Here is a 12920-nt window from a genome sequence, read left to right on the forward strand (position 1 = left end):
GCAGGCTTTTTGCGGGAGGTGGGAGGTAAGATGGAGAGAAGGGAGAACTTTCCAGCTGGAGAAGTCCTTGGTCCTATCTGGTCCAAACCCTGTATTTGACAGGGGCGAAGGAAGAGAAGAAAAAGAGGAAGAAGAGAGAAGAGGAAGGGGAAAGGAGAGAGAAGAGAAAAAGGAGAGAAAGAGGAAGAAGAAAAGGAAGAAGAGGAAAAAGAAGAGAAAGAGGAATAATAATAATAATAATAATAATAATAATAATAATAATAATAATAAGAAGAAGAAGAAGAAGAAGAAGAAGAAGAAGAAAGGAGGAGAAAGAGGAGGAAGAGAAGAAGTTTGGAAATAAGAGCCGACTTACCTAAAGTCACAGGGCAATAAGGTAAACAGAAATGGGGCTAGGATGAGGAGAGCAGCTGGGGTAGAGAGCTTGAGGACGGGAATAAGCAGAAATTAGGCTGGAATGTTATAGAAGGACTTGAATGTCAGACTCAGGAGTGTTGACTTTAGTTGGCAAGCAGTGGGGGAGTCACTGAAGGCTCCTGAAGTTGATGGACACCTCCTCGGTATTGGAATCAGCACTGGGTTTTACTGGGGGAGACACCATCACTAAAGGAGGCAGCAAAATGAAAATCATCCCAGTCAGGAAGCCTGGGTTCTAGGCTCAGATTGGACTCAGACTGAATGACTTTGGGCCGGTTTATTTCCCTCCAGTGAGCTTCACATTCACCATCTCTAAAATCAGGGGCTTCAACCAGATGATCTCTAAGGCCGTCCCAGTTCTGACATTCCATGTTCTAAGGTCTCTCTCAGCTCTGACATTCCATGTACTAAGGCCCTCCCAGCTCTGACATTCCATGTTCTAAAGGCCTGCCCAGCTCTGACATCCTGTGTTCTAAGACTCCTCTTAGCTCTTACATCCTGTGTTCTAAGGCCCCTTCTAGCTCTGACTCTGTTCTAAGAGCCCTCCAAGCTCTTACATCCTGTGTTCTAAGGCCCCTTCTAGCTCTGACTCTGTTCTAAGGCCCTCCCAGCTCTGACATCCTGTGTTCTAAGGTACTTTCCAGCTCTGGCATTCTAAGAGCTCGTGATTCTTGAAGGGTCTGGTGATATGGGATGCGTTGGCCATTCAAGACTAATTTGTAAGAGATCTGTAGTGATTTTGTGGGCAACACACAGGATCATAGGATTTGGAGCTAGAAAGGACCCTTAGGGATCAGGATGTTCAGCTGCCCTGCTTCACAGTGTGGAACCAGAGAGGCCCCAAGTCACAGAAGCTTTAAGGGGCACAGCCAGGATTGGAACTCAGGTGTGATGGGAGAATTCCAGGGGCCCCCAGGGAGTGGTCCTTCCATGGTACAGAAGCCCTAGGTCCATGGTTGGTCCAGGCCCTCCCAGCCTGGGGCCTGCTAGCCCCACACAAGGAGGAGATGGCAGGGGAATTAGGGGCAGGGAGAGGAGTCAGAGCAAGAGGCTTGTTTATGGGCATGGGCAGATGAACAGGCCCAGGTTTGTGGGGTGAGGTGAGGGATGACTAAAGGGCCTGTGGGGGGAATGAGATGGGTGTGGTCCCCCAGGAAGGGGAGGAATTCTCTGGAGTGGTACAAAGGAGGCTTAGTGGGCTGGGATGGACCCATGGCCAAATGAGGGCCCGGACCAGTTGGGGATCCCTGCCCTCACAGTCAGCTGTCAGCAGAGGGGAGCTGAGGAAGGCCCTGGGCCTGAGTCATCCCCAACGAGACCGGACAGGGCTCAGGGCAAGCCTGTGGCTGAAGGGTGGCCCTGATGACCTCATAGTGCTTTTCATCTGGGACGTGTAAGGAGTTGCCAGCTAGGGTGGGATCCAGGGAAAGACCGTTGTCTCCTGATGGGGTCCCCTTGGGAGTTCCTGCTGCCAGGGTGGGGCCTTCCCTTCCTCTCTCCCCTCCACCCCTGACAGCCTGCTCCTCGAGTCTTGGGATGACCGTTTTCTTAGACAGAACCATTCACTGGATTCCCCAAGGCTTCATGTGGGCAAAACCCCACAGGAGGCTTGTGCAGAGCAGGGCAGCAGGCCCAGGTGTGGGGTCCCAGCCTCCACTCTGCAGCTTACAGCGTCTGAGGATTTCACATTAGGAGGGGCCTCAGACGTGTTCTGATCCAAACACTAATTAGCCAGATGGGGAAACAGGCCTAGAGAAGTCCTAGCCAGGGTCACACAGGTGATAAATATCAGAGCTGTGATTCAAAACCAAATCCTCTCATTCCAGAGCCAAGGCACTTCCCTCCTTTACCTTCATTTTCCCCATCTAACCTGATCCCTCAGGTCATTTCCCCCTCTTGTGTTGTAGGATTCTTCCTTGCCTCTTGCTTCCTATAGCCAGAGACCGGATCTCCTTTATGGGAGCTACACAATGTCACCGGCATTGTGCCTTCCTTATAGCTGGACTCTGCCCCTGGAGAAGTAATTCCACCCTGCATGGTGGTGGGAGGGGGCATGGCGGGGCGGGAAGGGAAGGAGGGTGCTCTCATCTCTTTAGCATTCTCTGAATTTCTAGGTAAAAGTTGGTTGAGGGTTCTGGGAGGCTAAGGGGTGTGTGTGTGTGTGTGTGTGTGTTGTGTGGTCAATACAGGAGAGACTCCCCTGCCTAGCATGTAAGACCCCCCCCCCCCCCCCGCCACTGTCTAGTCCCACCCTTCCTGACAAGCCTGATAGCCTATTCTCCTTCATATACAATAGGGACTCACCTGTGAACTCCAAGGTGAAGGAGCTCCCTCAGTGCCTTCTCAGAGCCATTGTTGTTATTTGTCCTTCGTTCTCGAAGAGGACCATGACATCAGGAAGGTGATGCCATGACAGGCAAGTGAATTGGACTGAAGTGAGGGAGGGCCGTGCAGAGTCGCCAGCCTCACTTTCTCCCCCAGAGCCATCTGGGTCCAGTGGCCAGACATAGATCAGGATGATTGGAGAGGGCCCCCTCTCAGAGAAGTAGAAAGTTGCCTGTAGCATTGAGAACCTTAGTGACCTGCCAGGGGTCATGCAGCCGAAGCGTATCGGAGGCAGGATTTGAAAGCGAGTCTCCATGGCTCCACGGTCAGCTCTTCATACCAGCATTGCTCCTTTTTGCTCTGCCTATCCCAAATGGCCAGACCATTCATGACCCCACAAATGTGTCCTAGGCTCTCCTGCCTCCCGTCTACCACATGGTTACCCTGACTTGGAATGTTTTGTGTGCCCCATCTCCCTCTACTTGTCAGAGACCCCCTCCCCAATTATCCTATTGCTTGCCTTCTCAATGGGCAGGGAGGCAGAGAATTTGGAGTTCAAAGTTTTTTTTTTTAAATGAATGTCAAATGAACAAACAATAAAGAAAATAGAATCTTAAAAACAGAACAACCTCCCCATCATTCAAGGCTCAATTCTATTGCTGTATCCCCCAAGAAGCTGTCATCGATTTCTCCCTGAGCCCAGTTAGAAGTGGTCTCTCCCTGCTCTGAATCCCCAGAGTACACTAACCTCCTCTTCCATTTCTGTGTCTGATGCCTAATCCCACTTTCCAAACTGTGACCTCCCTGTAGATGGAGACCACTTGTCTTCTATTATAACATCACTCCCTGCCCTGGTTCAGGACCTGATACCAGCAAGCGCTGAATGGATACTCATAGAATCAGTGTGGAAACAGCAGCAAAGGTGGGCAGGACCCCAACTCAGTTCTAGTGATGCAACAGGCCCCATCTTCAGAGATCTTAACTTTTAATAGCAGGGAAAACTCAGACACAAATACCTGTGGCCTACAAGAGAGGGAAATAGGCTCGGGCATAGATTGGAGGGATTTTCACATTTACTGCCTACGCTTAAGTAAGTGATGGAGAAAATGGGAATAATGCCATTTAAAGGTAAAAATGTATCATGCTTTTTGAAGAGTCCACTGTTAAATATTCACCAGCAAACCACTGGTTAGGTCCAAATTTCTGAGATTCTACAATCTTCAGTGTAAAGAGGTTAAGGCAGAGTGCTCTGAGGAAGATAAAAAGCAGGAGTATGCTGATATATGTTTAACAACCAGCTTTCCTCCAAAAATGTATGCATGATACATTTTAAGGTTTAATATGCACTATTTACACTCTATCCATCACTTACTTAAATCTGGAAGATCTACAAAGCAAGGACTCAGCATCTGACTTACACTATTTCTGAGAAGTATAAACCCTCGCATTGAAAATTTAACAATAGGCTTTAGAATATCCCTTCCTGAGGAGACAGAGGTCATTTTTATCAGAGTATAGGTTGGACGTGAGGGGTGTCTAGTTAGGGAAGGCTTTGTAGAGCTGGCAGGACCAGATTTGAGGTTTGAAGAAATGGATTTCAGTAATGGAAGGGGTGGGAATGGGATGATGGAATGAAGAGGGAATCCATTCTAGGAAGGAGCAAAGGCACACAAAGGTCCGAGGACTGGAAGGAAATGGGCCAGAAAGGGGATTGGAGTCAGATGATGGAAGGCCTTAAATTCCAAGATAGGGAGGTCATCTTTTATTTGGGAAACCATTAAAAGGTACGGGAGTAGAGGAGTGATGGGTTTGGAATAGGAAGATGATACTCCTTGATCAGGGGAGGGCCTTCCTGGCTACTTCAAGCCCCTGCTTTCCTTCTATGAGAGGCCAAGCCCAAGGTCCTACCTAAGCCCATGCCTCACACTGAGGCTGCCTGGGCCTGGGCTCAAAGCCAAGGCCAGAGCTGGTTCATCGGCCTCCAGTATCTTCAATGAAGAATCCTGAGAAAGGAAGTGGGTCAGGGAGACCTCAGTCCACCTACTGTATGCCCAGCATTCTGCCCACAGCCTCAGTAATGCCTGACCAATTAATTCAGCACAACGCTAAACTTCCCATCTAGGAAGTGGTGGTGGGGGGGGACTTTATCAGCTTCGACGAGGGAGGTACCCAGCAATATAAACAGTACCTCTGTGGCCTCACCACCCAAGGCAGACAGAGGTGCCCTGGGCTCTCCCCCTGCCATTCCCCCTGCTCCCACAGAGTCCCTGAAAAAGGATCTAGCTGCCTCTGACCTCCCCACAGCTACCTCCACACTCATTCCCACTAGAGATGAAGTGGAGGCTGCCAAGGAACCTGGGGTCAGAGGGCCTGGCTTCTGTCTTTGGCACTCCTTTGGAGCCTCAGTTATCCCTGCTGAGAAATGGGAATAATTACAATGATCACTTATACTCACGTTCTCTGCCTTGAGGAACTGCAGTAAGGCAGAGCACCATGCATACCTAAAGGTGCTTTTTGCCAACGAGAATTTGAAGGGGCAGCTACATGGTGCAGCAGACTGTTCTTGAAGGCAGGAAGATCCAAGTTCAAATTCTCCTTCAAATAGCTGTGTGACTGATTATCCTTTCCTATGAAATGGAGTTGACAATACCACCTTACAGAGTTGTTGTGAGGGCCAAATGAGTTAGTAGATAGAAGTGTTTGGCAAACTTTAAAACTCTTCATAAATATTAACCATTGTTGCTGTTATTCAATTCCATCTCTCTGGAACTCAGTTTCCTTATCTGAAGAATGGGGATAGTTGTGAGGAAAGTGTTTTGTAAATTGTGAAGTATTCCAGGAGTGTGGGTTATAATCCTAATAACAACAATTATTATGATGATGGTGACGGACTTGGTCAAGGCCACACAGTCAATCCTGGGTGTCAGCCCCGAGCTGGGGCTTGCTGTTCATTGTGAGTCAACAGCGAATAGAGCTAACTCACTCTTTGCTGCAGGAAGAGGGACATGGCGTCTGGAACACAAGGAGTGAATATCCTGCCGCCCTCTGCCCTGGTCAGAATACATGTGGGATTTTGCGTTTGGGTCCCCTGTTTTAGTAGGGACATTGGCAAGTTGAGTTACATGCCAAGGAGGGCGGCTAGGAGGGCGGAGGATTATGAGAAGAGCAGATCTATGTAGCACTGTATAAGACTGGAGCAGAAGTTTTTACAAAGGGTGTCATTTAATGATAATAATCTCAATTGTTAGCATTTATAGAGTATTAGAGCTTTGTAAAATGTCTATTTGATCCCTGAACAACCCTGGCAGGTAGGCGCTGTTATCATCCCCATTTTACAGATGGGGAGATGGAAGCAAACAGAGGTTAAGTGACTTTCCCAGGGTCACCCATCCAGGAAGTGTCTGAGGTTGGATTTGAACCCGTGTCTTCCTGGCTCCAAGAAGCACCAAGCAGCCTCACTCAGTCCTTTCAACAAGCCATGCTAAATGCCCATGATATAAAGAAAGGTCAAAGAGAGTCCCTGCTCTGGAGGAGCCAACAGGGTCTTCGATTCAAACCTATGTCCTCCAACTCCAAAGAAAGCAGTATTGTCCAGTGGAGAGAGCACAATCAAAAGGGTCACCTCTGGTGCCTACTATCTCTGTAACTTTGGGCAAATCACTTAACCTGAAGCCTCAGTTTCCTCTTTTGTAAAATGAGCTCCTTCTAGCTTTAGAGTTCCATGGTTCCTTCTAGTTTCAGAGTTAAGATCATCTGATTCTAGACCTAATGTTTTTTCTATTGCTCTGTATTGTTGTTGGGGTTTTTTGGGAGAACAGAGGATATAATTTCATTGGTGGAGGATACTCCCTTTACCAATGCAAGTGAGCCCCCTTCTGTAATGACTTAGTCCCTCTGGGGACACTGAAGATTAAGTGACTTGTCCATGGTCATACAGCCATTATAGGGCAAAGGCAGGATTTGAATCCAGGGCTTCCTGACTCCAAGGCCTCCTCTCTATCCATTGTACTGTACTGCCTCTTCCAATTCTGAAAAGGAGTCTGTGAATTGGGAAGAAAAGCAGAGAATAACTGAGATTTACCATTCCCTACAGTACCCTTGACTCCATTTACCCTCATCAATTCATCAGTGTGTTTACCCTCTTCCAGGCTGTGCCAGGGCTTTGGGGAAGGGAAACAAAAAAGGCAGAGACATGGATCTCGCCCTTCATCTAGTGGTCCTAGATGAAGAGAAAAGAGTGGCATATAAAACACTGAGAGAACAAAATGAGCTGATGAGGAGGATGGGAGATCCCAGAGATTAAATATATATATATATATATATATATATATATATAAACTTTCAGGAAAGACCCTGAAAATTCTAGTGCTTCTTGACCCCAGAAAGTTTGAATCTGTCATTGCTTTTTGAGAGAGAGTACCTTATTTGTGAAAGGAGACATAGGAGGGCAAAAGGGCTGGCAAAGGGGAAGCTTTGAATTGTATCCACATAGGTCAATGAGCCCCCAGTAGTGGGACTACTATTGTACAGGGCAGTGGAGAACAGAAGAACAGAAGTGACTCCATCTTGGCATCCTTTCAGAGATATCTACAGGCCAGATGATGGTACAGGTGATGTATGGAGATGAGCATTTCAGTGGTCTTCTTAGGTCCTGAGAGCGGGCTTCCTGGTCTATGGGGGAACCCAGGGGACTGCAGCCAAAGATGAGATTGGCAAGCAGGATAAAGTCCCAGCCAGTGGAGGATAGAGACAATCTATTACTTGGGAGACAACATGGTACAGTGAGACCAGCAAGGGTCAGAGGGCCCAGGTTCAAATCCCACCTCTGCCATGCATTACCAGTGTGATCTTAGGCAAGCATTTTAACCTCCCAGACCTCAGTTTCCTCCTTTGCAAGATGAGGGGGTTGAACTAAATAGCCTCTGAGGTGCTTTCCAGTTCTAAATCCATGGGCCCGTAATTCTCAATTACCAGCAGATTTCTTCTTATTTCTGCATTTACCCTTCTTCTTTGTGAATAAACCCTAGAAAGTGGACTCCTGTGGTGGGGAAGTGAGGACAGTGGGAAGTCAACACATAAATAGTGCTTTAAGATTTGCAAAACATTTTTTATCCACATTATATCATTTGATCCTCACCACAACCCTCTGGGGGTAGGCTCTATATGTATCTTTAACCCACATTTTACAGATAAGGAAATTGAGGCTCAGAACTTAAGAAGACATGCCCTGAATCATACAGCTAGTGAATGGAAGAGCCAGAATTCAAACCCAGATCTCTCCTGACTCCTAAGTACAGCCCTGTTTCTGCAATACCTTGCTCAAGGAAGAAAAGAAGGAGCAAATTCTAGGTGGTACAGTGGATAGAGCACCAGGCCCAGAATCAGGAAGACTTGGATTCAAATCTGGCTTCAGATACTTCCTAGCTGTGTGTTCTTAAGCCTCTTTCTGCCTCAGTTTCCTCATCTGTAAAGTGGGGATAATAATAGCATCTACCTCCCAGGGTTGTTGTAAAGATCAAAAAGATAATATTTATAAAGTGCTTAGCACAGTGCCTGGCAAACAGTAGGTGCTATATGAGTGATAGTTATTATTATTACTATTAATTATTATAATCTGGTACAATGATACAGTGGGCAGTAGCAAGAGAAGGGGGAAGGAACCTTGAGCCTAGAGGCCAAGGCCCAAGGATGCTCAGGGACCAGGATGTTTGGGGGCCCCTGGAGCCTGGGGAGGGATTGATAGGTGGAGTTAAGAAATGATGAAAGCAGCAAACATTGGGGTCCAAAGCAAGAATGCTCTGGATTGGTTCTGGGAAGGATCTGATGTCCTGGGAAAAAGTGGGACCCAGAAAAGTCAGGTCCTTTACAATGCTTATACTGATATAACTGATTAAGATTAGAAAGGGATAGGCAGAAGAAGAGGAAGAGGAAGAAGAAGAAGAAGAAGAAGAAGAAGAAGAAGAAGAAGAAGAAGAAGAAGAAGAAGAAGAAGAGGAGGAGGAGGAGAGGAAAAGAGGAGGAGGAAGAAGAAGAAGAAGAAGGAGAAGGAGAAGAAGAAGAAGAAGAGGAAGAGGAGGAGAAGAAGAGGAGGAGGAGGAGAAGGAGGAGGAAAAGAGGAGGAGGAGGAGGAGGAAGAAGAAGAAGAAGAAAGAAAAAGGAAGAAGAAGGTGAAAGAGGAAAAGAAGAGAGGGAGGTGGAGAGAAGAAGAAGGATATGGGAAGGATGAAAAGTAGAAGGAAGAAATGAGAAAAACTAGAGAAGGGGATCAGTTTGGTTTTAGTGCCTGACCTTGAGCCTCTGAGCCCACTGAGCAAGTCCTGTGTCCCATACATGCATGGGAGGCATTGTCCCAGCAATCTCTATTTAGCCACTGTTATTAACCGAGCTACATTTATGTTTCTGAGCAGCAGTCCCTTTGGTGTGACCCAATCAGGATGGTGCCATCTGTGGTCCCAGAGGCATTCTGGGGCCTGGGGATGGGAGATGGTCTATAGTGCGACCACTGTACATACTGTGGAGTGCATGCTGCAGGTAGGACAGTTCTTAAATCTGGAGCTAGGAGGGATCCTAGGGAGACCATCCAAAATGACCCCTCATTTTACAGGTGATAATAATAGAATGCACTTTATAAATATTATTTTATTTGATCCTCACAACAACACTGGGAGGTAGGTACTATTATTATCCCCATTTTACAGATGAGGGAATTGGGACAGTTAAAGCCAAATGACTTGCTCAGGGTCACACAGCTAGGGAGTATCTGAGGCTGGATTTGAACTCAGAAATAAGGAGAGAGAGACAGAGAGACAGAGAGACAGAGACAGAGAGACAGAGACAGAGAGTCTTGCCCAATGTCATGCAGGGAGTTATGGAGAAGGAGCAGGATTTGAACCCAGGTTCTCCAGAACTAGTGCTCTTTATGCTGAAGGCCACCTGCCTTCTGTCATTAGGAGCTGAGGAACTGGGATGCCAGGGTGTTTGAAGAGGGCAAGGATGGGGTAGGGTAGAGGAGAAGACTTTGCTCTTGATACTGAACTTAGCCGGGAGGAAAGAGTGACCTGGAGGTCCCTTGGTGACAGTGACCAGGATCGAACAGGATGAAATGACCTTGAAAGGACATGGCTGTCCAGTGACGCAGGCAGAGGTTGGCTCTGGAAGGGGCAGTTGGGAGCACAGAATATGGCCACCCGCTACTGAGTTCTGTGTGACAAGGGAGCGTGAAGGACGCAGCAGCATGGCCGGGAGAGAGTGCCAGGAGAAAGGGCATCTTCAGGTTACGGCTTCAGGTGACAGAGAGCAGCAGCAGCTGTGATCATAGAGGAGGGTTCCAGAGCAGAGAGAGCCCAAGAGGACAGGGACTGAGGAGGGCCAGAGCTCTAGTTGTTATGGATTCATTAGAGAGGGTGACAGATGCGGGCACCTGAGGACTTTCCCATAGTCTCCTTTGTCATACTGGGAGCTGATCCTCTGCATCTGTCCAGGGGGCACAATTTCCCAGGCAAGGTACTGGGGATGGGAAAATCTGCTCAGGGTGAGCAAACAGAGACTTGGGAGATGGGGGTGGCGATCACAGGACCCAGCTGCCCAAGGGGGTAGCCTTTGTTCCACTGTGGTGGTTGTGGGAAGAGAGAAATGTGTAGCTCTGTGGATGTTAGTGCCTGGGCCAAAGCCCCCACTGCCCCATTCTAGTTCCCTTGGTGTCCTTTGGTCCATTCTAATCCTTGATCCCAATTTTGTTTGGAGTGGTAACCCTGAGGAGGGGTTCCCTGCACTTGAGGGTTGGAAAGCTGGTCTGGAGACACCTGAAGCCATGCAAATGACCACTCTCCTGTCCCCAGAGCAAAGCAAAAGGGTCCCAGGCCTAGCAGGTACAATCCTAGGTATTAATGAGTGCATGTACCATGCATGTTCTGGGAAGGCGCATCTGAGTCCTGCCCGTACTTCAAAGCCCAGATCAAGGCCACCTCTTCCTTGAAGGTCTCCCCAAGTGCTCCCTAGAGCACTGTGAGCTCTTCCTCCTCTGACCCCCTCGCAGCCCTTTCTGGCTGTGACATTTTCCTGGCCCTCCACACACCTGGCTGGCAGCAATCTATCTGTCTCTTCCTCTGTGTCTTCCTCAGCCAGGGGCAAGGTCTCACCCAGAGGAAAGGTAGCAAGAGATGATGCATGGCCCACCAGCTATGGAATCATGTAGAGTCAATTCCTGTGCCATAAGAAAGTTGTCTTGGAGACAGAAGGGACCTCAGAGATCCCTGAGTACAATTTCCTTCTTTTACAGGGGAGGAAACTGAGGCTGGAGAAGGGAAGGCATTTGCTCAAGGTCACACAGGTGGTAGGCATCATAAGAATCAGGATTCAAATCAATGGGCTACTTACAAGCTATGCAACGGTGGGCAAGCCACTGCACCTATCTTTGCTGCTTATACGATGGGGTGGGGGTCTTGACTTGTGATTTCTACAGCACTTGGTAAATGCTTACTGAACGCTTAGTGATGGACTGATTATAGTCCCTTTAAGCTCTAAATCTTTTGGTGTTGTGAGTAGGCACTCAATTCAATGCTTTTTCATGTGCATGTGTGTGCATGTGTGTGCTTGTACACATGCCTGTGTGTGTGTTTGCACATGTGCATGGATGTGCATGTGTGCATGAGTGTGTGTGTGTGTGTGTGTGTGAGATGGAAAAAGTTTGGCTTGGCACTCAGGAGACCTGAGTTCAACTTCACCATCAGGGGCTGCCACCCTGTGTGACCCACCATTGGTTGACCCATAATTCCGTCCAGCTCTATCATCTGATGACTTGGGTTTTCCTTTTCCTAAGAGGCAGAGATCTGCCTGAGGGTGCCAGCTTCAAAGACTAGTCCCCATTTCTTCTCCAAGCCCCAAGCCCCTTCCCCACCTCTCTCATCTTAGACAAAAGATTCCTTTGAAGTCTCTTTTGTTAGTCCTGGAGATGGGCGGGCAGAGGAGGGCAGAGAGAGCTCTATCTTGCCTGTTTTTGGAAAAACAAAACCAAAAGCTCTGTTCCAAAGGCCCCCTGGAAGAATGAATGCACACCCCCTAGGGTGGGAACAGGGGGCCCTTCAGCCCTCCTGGGGAGAGGAGCAGCCTCCTCTTCCCACAGCTGCTCGGGGCAGCCTGGCCGCTGGGAAGCCCTGGCTGGCTGGGGAACCTCCTCGTACCAATTTTGGTAATAGCGCGCTACGTGACTGGAGGCTGAGTCAGCCCGGAGGAATGAGTGGGGACGCTTTGTTCTCCCAGCCATGCTGTAATATGAACGTGCCCGCTGGACCAAGCCAGCTCTTGGCAGAGAGGAAGACAGAGGTTAATGAGTGACATGATTGTGTATCTAGCAATGCCACCCGGCCAGGAATGAAAGCGATGTAGGGCAGAGACGATGCCTGCCCTGCGGCCCCACTGTCCCCTGGGAAGCACAGTGGCCCTGGATGTGACAGGCCTAGCCAGCCACACACCACAGCTCCATCCCACACCACATATGGAGGTCTGGCTCCAGGCCAGGCCAGGAGCAAATGGGCTCTGCTTTGGTCTTACCTCACTCCTGCCCTGGACAGGCTGAGGGAGGGGGCTCGGGGGGGGGGGAGCGAGGGAAGATATGGAGTGCCCTGGGCATTGGCAGCGGGAGAAGAGGGGCTGCTAGTCCCCTTTGGCCTGAAACATCCCATTCTGAGTCAAGCGGTAGGTGAAGTTTGAGTGGGGGGTCTGTTAGTCATTGTCTAATCCCTTTACAACTCAGGGCCTTAGTTTTAGCGTCTAAAAATGGAATACTCATTCCCACCCTGGCTTCCTCTCAGGCATGTTGTAAGTCAGTCAACACGCATGGAGTGTCATAGAATCATAGAATGTTAGAGGCAGAGCAATCCTTTAGAAACCCACTTCCCATCCCCTTCATTTTACAGAGAGGCCCAAACAAGAAAAATTATCTCAAGCACACACAATTTATCAATGGCAGAGCCAGTATGGAAACTCCAGCCCTGGGATCATAGATGTTGAGCCAGATGTCAGAGAGGCCAACTCCATTATTTTATAGATGAGAAAAACGAGACCCTGAGAAGCTAGGGGGCTTGCCAGGGTTCTACCCCTTAAGATAGTATCTTAAGATTTGGACCCAGGTCCTTTGACCCTAAATCTAGCATTCTTCCCAATATACTCCAGGTGGCTTC

This window comes from Phascolarctos cinereus, unplaced genomic scaffold (assembly GCF_003287225.1).
Source record: "Phascolarctos cinereus isolate Bilbo 61053 unplaced genomic scaffold, phaCin_HiC Scaffold_726;HRSCAF=1367, whole genome shotgun sequence".
Taxonomy (NCBI): domain Eukaryota; kingdom Metazoa; phylum Chordata; class Mammalia; order Diprotodontia; family Phascolarctidae; genus Phascolarctos; species Phascolarctos cinereus.